Here is a 14479-nt window from a genome sequence, read left to right as displayed (position 1 = left end):
TATTTCTGCTGAAATAATTATTTCCTTCTCTTTGCGAACTTTGGGCTTAGTTTTTTCTTTTCCTAGTTGAACAGAGCTCAACATGGAACTCAATCTCACAAACCTGAGATCATGACCTGAGCCAAAGTCAAGAGACAGATGCTTAATCATCTGTGCCACCAGGCATCCCATAAAATTTTCTTATTTTTAAGCTTTGATGTTTTAATTATCGTGTGTCATGGTATGAACCTCTTAGGGTTCATCTTGTTTGGAACTCTCTCTGAACCTGGATGTATGTTCCCTTCCCCAGGCTAGTAAACTTTCTAGCTATTACTTCTTCAATTGAGTTCCCTGCAAATGAAAATCAGTAAATGTGATACATCATTTATAAAAATTATATGCACATTTATAAAAATTACACATTTTTATAAATGTGATACATCATTTATAAAATTGTAAAAAATCATATCAATTCCATAAATGCAGAAAAATTATTTTACTAACTTCTTCCTCCATTTTTTATTTAAAACCTTAAAAAATTAGCTGTAGGAGGAATATTCTTCAATGTAATAAAAACTATATATGACAAATCCTTAGCTAACATTGCACTCAGTGGTGAAAAACTGAAAACTTTTCCTCTAGGTTAGGAGCAAGACAAAAGAGCCCACTCTCACCACTCCTATTCACCATAGGACTGGAAATCCTAGCCAGAATAATTATGTAAGAAGACGAAGTAAATCATCAGAACCAGAAAAGAAAAAGTAAAATAGTCTATTCATGAATGACATGATTTTATATATATCATATCCTAATGACTGCACCAGAACATTCTTAGATCTAGTCAATGAATTCAGTAAAGTTGCAGGATACAAAATTACTACACACAGATCAGGAGAGTTTCTATACATTAACAATGAGTTATCTGAAAAATATATAAAAAATGAGTCTATTTATAGTAGCATCAAAAACAATAAAATATTTAGGGGTATTTAGGGATAAATTTCACCAAGGAGGTGAAAGGTCTGAAAACTATAAGACATTAATAAAAGAAATAAAAAAGACACAAACAAATGGAAAGGTATCTCATGTTCGTGGATTAGAAGAATTAGTATTATTCAAAGTCAATACTACCCAAACCCAATTACAGATTAAGTACGACTCTATCAGGATTCTAATGGCATATTTTACATATGAGTGAAACAGTCATAAAATTTAAACGGACCCTGAATAGCCAAAGCAACCCTGAGAAAGAAAAACAAGCAGGAAGCATCATATTTCCCAATTTCAAGCTATATTATAAATATATCATAATTAAAATAGTATGGTACTGACATAAAAAAAGACACATTGACCAATGGAACCTAATGAAGAGACCAGAAATGAACCCACACATATAGAGTTAACTAATATTTGACATGAGAGCCAATAGTATTCAATAGAGAAAAGACAGTCCTTTGATAAATGATATTTGGAAAATCGATACTCACATGTAAAAGAAAGAAACTAGACCCCCTATACTATACTCACAAAAATTAACTCAAAATGTACTAAAGACTTAAGTGTAAAACCAGAAACCATAAAACTGCTAGAAGAAAACATTGGAAAAAAGCTCCTTGGCATGGGTCTTGGCAATAACTTTTTAGATATAACACCTAAACCACAAGTAACAAAATAAAAAGTTAATGTGTCACTACATCAAACTAAAAAGCTTCTATACAACAAAAGAAACAACAAAATAAAAAGACAATCTACAAAATGGGAACAAAATTATAAATCATAGACTGAGAAGAGGTCAATATTCAAATTATAAAGAACTAATACAACTTAATAGTAAACACTTATATACACAAATAATTTGATTAAAAAATGGACAAATAATCTGAATAGACATTTTTCCCAAGAAGAGATACAAACTGCCCACAGGTACATAAAAAGGTGCTCAGCATCACTAATCAATAGGAAAATGTGAATCAAAATCACAAAGATGTATTATTACCTCATGCCTATTAGAATGACTATTATCAAAAGACGATAAATAAAAAATGCTGGCAAGGATGTAGGGAAAAGAAAACCCTTCAGCACTCTTGGTGGGATTGTAAATTGTTGCAGCCACAATGGAAAACAATATGAAAGTTACTCAAAAAACTAAAAATAGAACTATCACTTGATGAAGTATATCTACTTCTGGGTATATGTCTGAGGGAAATGAAAACCCTATGGCAGAGAGATACCTGCACCCCCTTATTCACTGTAGTGTTACTTATAATAGCTAAGACAAGTGTGCAACCCAAGCATCCATTGATGGATGAATGGATAAAGGAGATGGGGGTATATATACAATAGAAAATTTTTTAGCCATAAAAAAGGAGGAAGCCCCGCCATTTGTAACAACGTGAATGGACCTTGAAGGGGGCAATCATTTCACAATGTATGTAAGTCAAATCATTATTCTGTATACCTTAAATTTGTATAGTGCACTATGTCAAATGTATCTCAATAAAACTGAAGAAAAGAATTTTTATGTACACACACACACACACACACACACACACACACTGGAATATTATCCAGCCTTAAAAAAAAGAAATTCTGCTAGAGTGAGTGATCCCAGAGAGAAAGAAAACAAGGCAGAAGTTATGATGTCCTTTATGACTTGGGGTCAGAAGTGATATGCTACAAATTGTGCCATGATCTAGTGGTTCCATTTACCAATCCTGATGGATATGGGAGTCAGAGGGCACTTAGGCAAGGGTGAGTACCAGGAATCAGAGATCACTGGAGGCCATTCTGGAAGCTAACATAACAGGTTATATTAATACGTTAAGCCAGGAATGATGAGGGCCTTAGCAAAAGGAATTATAGTGGGAGAATAAAGCCGACAATAAATTGATACTTAGCACACAGAATTAATGGAATTTGGTGTTGAGCAAGGTATGGGAGAGAGAAAAGAGAAAAGAGATAATCCCACATTTCCAGCCTGCATACTCTAACAGAAGGTAGTACCCCAAGGAGAAAGAGCAGTTTGAATTGAAAGGTTTTTTTTCTCTTTTCTTATCATCTCTATCCATGACTTTTCTGAACACTTCTGTCTTCAACCTTCATTGTATCCTAAGATGATCTCATTCTTAACTAACAACATAGTCTCTTATCTTACAGAGAACAGCAAGATAAGACATTTCTTATCTTGCCATATTGCTTTGTTTCCAAGATACCTTCCCCCCATGTTTGGCATATCTAAAACTGGCATATGTGTTCTAGTCAATTATGCTTTACATTCAATGAAATATGGCATATTTGTAACTTCATTCATTTTTTTAACGCTCTCTTCTTTTTTTCCCCCAAAGGAAGAAAGAGCCTTCTTTAAAAAAACCAACCAAAAAAAAGGAAAAGAAAAAACAAACCAACCAACCATTTGATTATATCCTGGAGCTCTTGTGTCTTGGGAGGGTCAATTTTTAATGCCTTTGTTTCTTCCAAATAGTTTGGGCTTTGTATAACCCCAGGTTCACCACCAAGATGGCCAATAGATACATGAAAAGATGCTCAACATCACCCATCATCAAGGAAATGCAAATTAAAAAACTACAATGAGATATCACTTCATACCTGTCAGAATAGATAAAATAAAAAAACACAAGAAACAACAAGTGTTGACAAAGATGTGGAGAAAAAGGACCCGTTGTGCACTGGTGGTGGGAATGCAAACTGGTACAGCCACTCTGGAAAGAGTGTAGAAGTTCTTCAGAAAGTTAGAAATAACCCTATGATCCAGTAATTGCACTACTAAGTATTTAACCCACAAATAGAAAAACACTAATACAAAAGGATACATGCACCTTTGTTTATGGCAGCATTATTTATAGCCAAATTATGGAAGCAGCCCAAGTGTCCATTGACAGATCAATGAATAAAGAACAGGTGGTATAGATATACAATGGGATATTATTCCGCCATAAAAAAGAATGAAATTTTGCCATTTGCAACAACATGGATGGAGCTAGAGAGTATAACACTAAATGAAATGTCAGAGAAAAGCAAATATCATAGGATTTCACTCATATGCAGAATTTAAGAAACAAAAGAAATGAGTAAAGCAAAAAAAAAAAAAAAAGACACACACACACACACACACACACCAAGAAACACTCTTATTTATAGAGAACACACTGATGGTTACAGGAAGGGAGGTGGGTGGGGGTATGGGTGAAATAGGTGAAGGGGATGAAGAGCACACTAACCATGATGACATTGAGTAATGTACATAATTGTTGAACCACTATGTTGTATATCTGAAACTAATATAACACTGTATGTTAACTATATTGGAATTAAAATTTTTGAAAAATTACTAGATTTTGAAAAAAAATAGATCCATGCATCAAGAAAACACATTAAGAGAGGAAATATGAGTGAAATTAAACTGTAGTGGTTTATATTTTTCCAAATTATTCTGAAGTCCCCAACAATTCCTGCAATGCTTATATCTCATACATGAGCCAGTATATAGTTGTTGGAAGTCTTCTCCTTCAAGATAGTGATGGTGTTCCCATGAACACATTGTTCCCATCAAAACATTTTTCCAAGTGTTGGGTGTCTGCCTCGGAGAAGAACAGATAGTACAAAAGAAGGACATTTGATCCCTGACAGGCCAGATAGGCCAGACTTCCAGCTGTGCTCTCAGCTGGCTGTCTTATTCTTTTTGGCCCAAGGCATCTTTTGCATTTTGTAAGAAAGGAGAGGCCCAGCAAGGACACCTCATTATCCAATTAAACCTAATAGAGCAGGAATCATGATCTAAATCTTCTAAGCCGTTCTGGATGGGAGGAAACATTAATGGGTTTTCATTGACTTCTGTAAAAAGACTGCCATGCTTCTCCTGAAGGCTTTTGTTTTGTTTTGTTTGTCTTGCCAAAACATTAAGAAATCCTAGCTGAAAGCCACTTCCTTTAAAACTGGGAGGTGGACTCTGCATGCTCTTGTAAGCTTTTTAGGCTGCACCAAGGGCTTATTAGACAAATCTTGCCCATGATGGAGTTCTCAATTGGATTCTTTTTTGCAACACGACTTTCTGAAAAATATATTTATTTAATTTATCCTAAGTAAATGTAGGGCTCTTCTATCTTTGAATCTAGGCTTTTTGGAGAAACTTCCCTCAGGTTCTTAATTACATCTTGATTCTGTCCCTTCCTTGTTCCATGTAGTGTTTCTTTCATCTCCTTTACATTCAATTTCTTCTTTGGGCTTCTTTCTTTGTTTGTGATAAAAAATCTTTGTCTCCACTCTTTATGAACAACAGAAAGGCCTTTCCTAGATCCTGACACTTTTTTTTTTAGACAACTACCTAATCCATCCTTTCCCTTTTGATTCCTAACTTTAAAAAATCATGATAACAACTACCATCCTTTCTCATCTCAAAAATCCTGAGTCCCTAATTGTTAAACTTTTGGGGTTTTATAATTTTCTCAACATCGTTGACTTCCCCCTTTTTTACTATCTATCTATCTATCTATCTATCTATCTATCTATCTATCTATCTATCCATTTATTTATTGTACCTGCTCATATCTTCTTCCCAAAATCCTTCACTTTCTGAAATGAGACTTGGTTATGTCATTTCCTCCCTCTCCCCATTGGCATCCGCACTCAAGCACAGACTCTCAATGTGGTTTATAGGATCTGCCATTATCAGCTCTCTGCTTATTAAATCTACAGTCTTATCTCTTTCCACTTTCTGCCTTATCCTCCATACTCCAGCCAGGCTGAATTACTTATAGTTCCTTGACTATATCGGATTTACTCTGTTCCACTTTTGGACTTTCTGTATGCTGTTTCCCCTTCTGAACATTCCTTCATATTTATTATTTCTATTCATATTGTGCTTTGGTTACATGTTTATCTCTGTCCCATCCTAGTCTATAAGCTAGAAGCAAAGACTATCTTTCAATGCAATGCCTCCTAGTATTTGTTCGGTGAATATTTGTTGATTGACCACATGTATTATGCAACAATCACTGTAGTATTTATCTTGCCACCAGAACTCTTAATGCTCCTCTTTTTTCTTTCTTTTCCCTTTGGTCTTAGTTCTGTTTAATCTCCTTATGTTTTCTTTTAGTACTTCAGAGTAGCCTCTTGTTTTATCTCTTATTTTGGAGTCTTTCCCTTCCATTGTGACACACAGCTGCAGAGTTTTGCTCACAAAGTACAATTTTGACCATGCAACTTCTTTGCTAAGTAATTTTCAGTGACTCCTCACAGCTTGTATTATAAAAGTCATGCCTAAGGAATTCCTACAGGCAGTAATAATATCCTTTCCCGGTTTATATTTTACCAGTCTTATTCTACTAATCTCCACCCCAGTAAGCAGACTACCTGTGTCATGATTTTCTGTGCATCCTGTTCTCCTTTCTTAAACATTAGAAGGACTTCCTCTCCCTCTAATGAAATTTTAGCTATGATTCAAGGCTCAGTTCAATTGCTACTCTTCTGTAAGTATTTCCCTGGCTCCCCCAGGGGATGGTATAGTTTTTTGTTTTTTTTTTTTTTCACCTGTGTTCCCTAAGCACTTTGTTTTTACCTCCCTTAGGCACCTGTTAAGGATATTTTTGTATTTGCAGTTCAGCGATAAGGTGAGAAAGAATCTTACTCATTTTTGTACTCCCCAGAGTGCCTTGCCCATATGTGCTCACTAAGTGTATGTTGAATCAAATTTGTTAAAGATATTAAGACTTAAAGTTAAGCTTTAAATCACAGTAAGTTACATTTTTATTTTTTATCCAAATGGCTGGTTGGTTATCATACCCAAAAACCTAGCAGTAGTTATGTTAAAGTTTCATTAATGCTTTTCTTTTTAGGCATAGGACTTTCCCTAATTTATGTGAAAGAAATATTAATTGACCAGGACATAAAATGCACCCCCCCTTAAAATATTACAACAAATAACATGAATATTAAACATGTTTCCCATGCTTAAAAATTGATTAAAAAATACTTTTGCTAAACCAGTTAGAAAACAAATGAACTCCCTTTAGTATTTCAGAAAGCGTCCTCAGTTATGTCTTCAGACTTTTCATATCCTGTAAGTTTGTCAATGGAAAGGACTGTTCTTTTTGTTGTATTTTGCAATAGTGACCATTTCTTCTGGTCTCTGCACTCAATAAAATATTTGCTGCATAAATAAGCAAGCACCTGTGTGGCAGAGTAACAACCAGGGGTTTATTTTCCTTTCCATTTCTTCTTTCTGTGTGTAATCTTGGAAAAGTCATCTCACCTCTCTAGAAGGGCACTGCCTTATTAGTAACATGGAGATCTAATATCTGAGTTAGGGTAGGGAGCTTGTTTAGATGGCCAGAAATACTCTCTTATCCTATTTTACTTTTCATCTCTTCTGAAGCTCCCATTTATTCATGATGCACCCAAATCTTAATGAATTCCTTCAACATTATCGATTACATTATGATCACAAATCCTTTAATGAAGGTTGATAACGTGCTCAGTATTGCATGGAGCATGTTGGTACACTTCATCTTTCGCTTACTAGAAGGATTCTCTAAGTCAGATGGAAAAATCAGAGGACTCTAGGAGAGGTTTAAGCAGAGATATCTATGCCCTTGCCATGTCTAAGGATGGTCAAATATCACAAGAGATTAGTCTCTCAGACAAAGGAATTCACTTTTATGAACAACCCCCAAGGATGGACTCAGGCCAATCTGGCATCTGCCACAGAGTATGCACATCCAGGAGAGCTGCTTCAGGTCAGTAGTCAGAAAGTATTTCTTCTGCTAGAATGAACCTCAAGTGGAAGTCTTCTCTGAAATATGAGCCCGAAGACATATTAAGTGTTGTCTGCAAGTGACAAAAATTATATTTGCTTATTAGCAGGGTTAATAGGCACCTTTGAGCAGGTCTTATTTCAGATTGTGTTTTCTCAGGCATGAACGAAGGGGCTTTTGAAATTTAATCAGGCACAAAGAAGTTACATGCACTGTTTCTATGAAAACTGTGTCAACCTGATAGAAATATTAGAAGCAAACTATGTTTTAGTGACCTCAACATCTTTTTACAGAAATCTACAGGAAACCACAAATAGACTTCAGCAATCAAATTGACATTTCATGGGTGGCCTCCCATGCTAACCTCAAACAGCTCATAGACAGCCACATATTTTGATTCGCTTCCTCTCAGGAGGCACTAAATTGTTTGATGAGATGGCACAAAGATACTGTAACACTCTTCCTTCCAGTTGGACTGGTAGCCAGTCTCCTGAATGGATGGGAGACTGTGACCTCCAAGGTTATGTCCATTCCTATAGTCTAAAGAGAAAAGAATCAGAGAATGCTTTGGCTGTAGATTGGCTAGCACCTCCTAACCTAAGGAAAAAGATTGCTTTCCTACGTTCTAAGCAGATTATCAAATCTGCCAAAATATAGAACTTCAGTCCAGAAAACCTAATCTATAGATATCTTTGGACAAACAATTTAAATCACTCTTTATCTGATAAATTTTTGGGAATGTATGAAAAGCCATTTTCTTTTAGATAAGGAATTTCTAAGAATTGAAAACTTCCTACCAGTTACCCTCTTTTTCTTATAGGAATGATAGATATTCTTTATCATTCTTTTATCATATCTCTTCATTCTAGTCAAAATTCTCACATAGGTTATATACATGATCTATCCTAACATACTGCCTCTGAACATCCGCTGGCCCCTCTATACTAGAAACTACATTTCTTGAGAAACTGCTTCTTAATTATCCTGTAAACATTCAAACTGTCATAATATTTATAAATGCTCATTAAACATGTTTATTATACTGTTTGCTTGACATTCTTTGGGAGAATGTACCTCAAAAGAAGTCCTTTCAAAAGCAAACTATTATTTGAACAATGTGTCTGTTAGACATGGCCTTCTTGATACTCTCGGGACACAGGGAAAGAAACCAGTAGTGGTGGGTATAATTATCAAAATCTTGGCTATGATTTGACTAATACAGTACAAGACTTTTCTATTGAAAATAACAAAAAATCCTCATAATTCTGGACTATCACATTGACCAGATACAATAGGACTTTGCTGAGTGTAAAAAAGAACACAAAACAGTAGCCAGAATGATAAGCCTACTATGTACTGGAGTTATACTATATGACATATGGTTTTTGACTCAAACTTCAGAGTTAACAAAAATTCAGATGTATGATTCCAGAGAGCATGAACAATCTTGAACTGTTAAGTTCCTTTGAAAATTGATCTTAGCACAGCTGAGCTGTAAAGTGAAAACAAGTTGATTTATGTCGAAATAAATTACTGAGTGTCATTTCTAAAGCCCAGAAGACTCTGTAGGTTGCATATTAGTGGGTTTATATCTAATTTTAGGGACTAGGACATTTCTGTTCACTTTATCATTTTTCTTGTTATACGAAAGGAGTCCAAAATAAGTGCCATTTACTGAGAAGTAACTGATAGTTTCCCCAGGTTGTAATGTTTTAATTAGAGAGATAAAAAGAAAAGGCCACATTCTACTGTTCAATGAAGGGAGTCCTTTCTAAAATCCTTATAAGAGCCCAAGACAGATTTTTATTTGATAATGAGAAGCAAAATGTATTAAAAAGAAATTGGAAAAAAAGACACTAAGCAATAAAATAGTACTAAATGGGCTTTCTTTCTTGTTTTTTGTTTTGTTTTGTTTGTAAATAACTTTAGTGGAAAAATGAACACATTTTGAACCTAGATTTACTTTTATTATATGAAAAAGTATCAAAACCTTTTAGAAATGCCTAGATTGATAGACATGGTGCAAAAACTGGCCCCCTATAGTTTGAAACATTTGCTTCTATTGCCTTTTCTTGTCTTTGATTTTACAGTTTTTAAAAAAATCACTGTATTCCTGCTGAAAAGAACTTTGTATAAAAATATTTAAAGTCATGCAGTTTATAAGGAAGAGTGCATTATTTTTGCATCTGGATTGTTCAAAAACACTAACTGTATTTCAGTTGTGTTATTTTAATTATGACAACAAAAGTATTTGGAACTATAAAGAGACGTTTTCTTAAGTTAATTTTGCGTAAAATCTATTTTATAAATAAAATTTATAGGAGTTTTTGAAAAGTGAGAAATTTGCATTTATATTAGTTCCCAATTCAGTTTTGATAATGCACTTGCTAAATTTTTTAACCACAGATATGAATGTCTAAAATAATTTAAAATGGAAATAATTATCTCACAGCATCCATAATAAAAGGTCAGAAAATTTTACCTTGATTTAAGAGCAAATTAAAAAGAACAATTGACTTTTCTTTTCCTGTCTTCTCTTGCAAATACAGGATGCCACATCAGTTTTATTTCAATAAGTAGCATAAAAACCAAAGCAAGTAAACAAACAAAACAAATGAATTGTACTTATTCAGTTGGTTCTCTTAGACTATAGCCCTGAACTAGAATCTAGATGTTTTGGAATAAGAAGCCAGGCCTGCTTTGCCTTTCTATTTAATTTTACAGAGAACTAGGACAATGGTAACATGTCATCACTGAGGGCATGCTGTGCAAGATTTATCTTCCTGTGTTCAAACAAATCATTAGATTTATCTTTTTTGGTATCATAGGTCTTCATTGAGTCAAATAAACCATATTTTGTTTACTACAGTGGAAAGATATAAATGCTAACTACTGTTTAACTTTATTTTATGAGAGTGAATATTATATTCTTCTTTCCAGTGACCTTTTATTGCCTCGTGAATAAAGAAATAATTTGCTAGACAGAAATAGCAGCAAGAGAGTGATGGAATTTATGAGCAGGCCAACTCTTCTAAAACTGAGAGAGAAACATGATAGTTTCAGAATAAAAAATAGAGAATTTTTCTATACCCCATTTTCAAAATTTCTAACTTTATATTGTACAGTAAATAATACATAACATTTAAAAGGTACACAACTCATCAATCTTCTGTAGCAGAAAAATGAAGTAAAAATCTGTGATAGAGAAGTTATTTTGCCAAACATGTGCTCCTTAAAAAGAAAAGAAAAGAAGAACATAAAAAACAGGTAAAGAGAGTGCTTTTCACAAGACTTAAAAACCACATTTTCAGGGATTCTGTTTATGATGGAGAAAGTTGGGAAGAATATTGTTAGCATCCTTACAATAAGAAAAAGGGGCGGGACGTCTGGGTAGCTCAGCGGTTGAGTGTCTTCCTTCAGGTCAGGGCATGATCCTGGGTGCAGGGATCAAGTTCCACATCGGGCTCCCCACGAAGAACCTGCTTCTCTCTCTGCCTCTGTCTTTGCCTTTCTCTGTGTGTCTCTCATGAATAAATATATAAAATCTTTTTTAAAAAAGGAAAAGATGGCTAGTTTAAGAAATCTTAACCTTTCTTGAATGCATTAGAGAGCTGAGATCACAGGGAAAAGCTAAGGCTGATGGTTGAACAGAAACATTAATAAAAATACTGCAGAAATGCAGTGACTACCCTAAGCATAAATTGTCACCAAAGGAATTTGAACTCTTGAGTGCACAAAAGGGTGACTACAGCAAAAACAAAGCTTAAATCTAGGTTAAGTCATGGCTACATTGACTTGACCCCCATGCTAATAACCTACCAAAATGTGCCCATTTCCAGGTATAAGTGCTATTTATCTCAGACACTATTGTACAATGTAAGACACCTAGCCCCCCAACAAGAAGTATGAGAAACACAAAGAGGGAAGAAAAAATAGCACACTAATAAGAAAATCAATAGTAACAGACTCCAGTATGTTTCAGATATTGGCACTATCACACAGGGATTTTAAAATAACAACGATTAATGTTTTATTATGATTAATAGTGGAAAAGGTAGACAACATATGTGAATGGATGGAGGTATCCAGGAGAGGAGTGAAAGCTATAAGAAAAAAAATAACTGGAAATGTAGAAATAAAAAATATAGTCACAGAAATTAAAAATGCCTTTGGTGGACTCATCAGAAGGAAAGAATTTCACACTGATGAGGAAGGAATTTGTGAATCAAAGATAGGTCAACAGAAATTACCCAAACACCATACAAAGCAAAAAGAGCAGAAAAACAAAGAACATCCAATAGCTGTGAGACAATATCAAATAGTCTAGCATATGTATAGTTGAAATATTGGAAGGAGAATATGACAAAAAAATTTAAAGAAATAATGACTGAGAATTTCCCAGGACTGGTGAAAGATACCAAGACATAGCTCCAGAAAGCTCAGAGGAAGCTAAGCAGAATAAATACCAAAGAAATGTACCCAGATAATCATTCAAACTGTTGAAAACCAAAGACAAAGTCTTGACAGCATCTGGGGGAAAAAGCATATTATATCCAGAGAAACAAAGAATTACATTAGGTTTGTTACTAGAAACAATGAAAGTAAATTACAGTTCATTGAGATCTTTAGAAGTATTGAAATTAAAAGAAAAAACTGTCACACTCAATTTCTATATCCAATGAAAATATTTTTCAGTAATGGAAAAGAAGTAAAGAACTCTTTAGACAGACAAAACCTGTTTGTGAATTTGTAACCAAAATACATGTGCTACAAGAAATGTTCAAGGAACCTCTGCAGGCAGAATAAATAGGAAACAGAAACTGGAATCTACAGAGAGATGTGAATGAATGTATATATACATTCATGACATGACATGAATGAATGTATATATAAAATTTATTATTTTCTTATTAAATTGCTCTAATGGAAAATTGTCTCTCTACAACAAAACAGTAGTGATGTGTGTTAGTATTATGTATACTGTGTACAGCTAACATTAAAAACTATATGATAACAATTATATAAAAGATGGAAGTAATTGGGAGCACACCATTCTAAATTACACTATACGTGAAAATCTATATTATTTTCATGGAGGCTGTGATTAAAGTTGTATATATAAACTCTAGGGAAATGAAAAATGTCATTTTAGGGAGTTATAAATGATAAGCTAATAGTGGAGGCAAATATGGAATCCTAAAGTACTCAGTCCTATAGAAGGCAGAAAAAGGAAGAAGGAATAAAAAGACAAATGAAACAAAAAATAACTAGAAATATGGTCCACTTTTACTAACAATATCAATAATTACATTAAATATTAAATAGTATATGTACATGCATTAAAAGAGAGATTATCTGACTGGATGAAAAAATTAAATGAACCAACTGTATACTACCTACAAGAAATCCACCATAAAGACATATATAGATAAAAAGAGGATGATATACAAAGAACCATTCAATAACCAAAATAAAACTAAAATAACTATACTGGTATCTGAGAGTTGACTTTATAAATAGGAAATCCTCCTAATTACTGAAAGCAGAATTCCATGAAGAAGCATGGTATTTCCACGAATCACTTCGCCAGGTAGGTTACCGAGGAAGACTGCCATATTTGACTATATACTATGTATATGGATGAAAGAAATCTGAGAGACTTGAATAGAAAAAGTAAACAAACTTAAAACTGCAAAGCTAAAATTGAACTACTTGGGAGCTATGATCCACAGAATCAACATATTGTTGAATACCCCTCTAATGGGAATGAGTCCAACTTTGAGACTGTCTACCAGCAGTGTATGAGACTGTCTACCAGCAGTGTATGCTGCAGAGCCTTCTTAGAGAAGGCATGTTATAGTACACCTGTTCCTTCCTGCAGGCTCTGTGTGAGCCCCAGAGGTTCTGCAGTAAGGTTACAGCTGTTTCTTCACTTGAAATAATTGTAGATGGAAAGCAGTTATTGTATTTGACAAATAAAAATGTTTCATCCCGACAAAAATCTATATCTGTATATATAATATGGAATATTTTGAGGGAAAAAATTATTATTTACCAGTAAAGGATCAAGTTACCAATAAGATATAATGAGCCAAAACATGTACACATCTAACAAAGTGCTTAAAATACATAAGGCAAATAGTTATAAAATTGATGGAGCAAAACAGACAAAGCCACAATATAAGGGGTTACATTATGCTTTTCTCTCAGTAATAAAGCAAGCTGGAGACCAGAAAAGATGTAAACACTATGAACCAATTTGATCTAATTGATATTTATAAAACATCCCACTCAATAACAACAGAATAAAATTCTTCTCAAGTGCTCATGGAACTTTAATCAAGATAATCTAGACCGTGAAAGAAAACACAGGAAATTTAAAAGAACAGAAATCATGCAAATTATTTTTTTAACCCTAACAAATTAAATTAGAAGTTGACAACAAAAAGATATTAGAATATCTCCAAACACCTGATTCCAGGATTTACTATAAAGGCACAGAAATCGGGATGCCTGGGTGGCTCAGCAGTTGAGTGCCTGCCTTTGGCCCAGGGTGTGATCATGAAGACCTGGGATGGAGTCCCACATTGGGCTCCCTGCATGGAGCCTGCTTCTCTCTCTGCCTCTCTCTCTTTGTGTCTCTCATGAATAAATAAATAAAATCTTTAAAAAAAAATAAAGGGACAGAAATCAAGAATAAAGTAATGTATTGATAAAATGATAGACATAAA

General features: G+C 34.1%; 1 long non-coding RNA gene across 2 annotated transcripts in view; it reads left to right on the top strand.

The window, feature by feature from the left end:
• LOC112659081 (uncharacterized) overlaps positions 1-14479 on the top strand; it is a 46800-nt gene that overhangs the window by 18645 nt on the left and 13676 nt on the right. The window lies entirely within an intron of this gene.

Source organism: Canis lupus, chromosome 2 (assembly GCF_003254725.2).
Source record: "Canis lupus dingo isolate Sandy chromosome 2, ASM325472v2, whole genome shotgun sequence".
Classification (NCBI taxonomy): Eukaryota; Metazoa; Chordata; class Mammalia; order Carnivora; family Canidae; genus Canis; species Canis lupus.
This window is presented reverse-complemented; position numbering and strand designations above follow the sequence as displayed.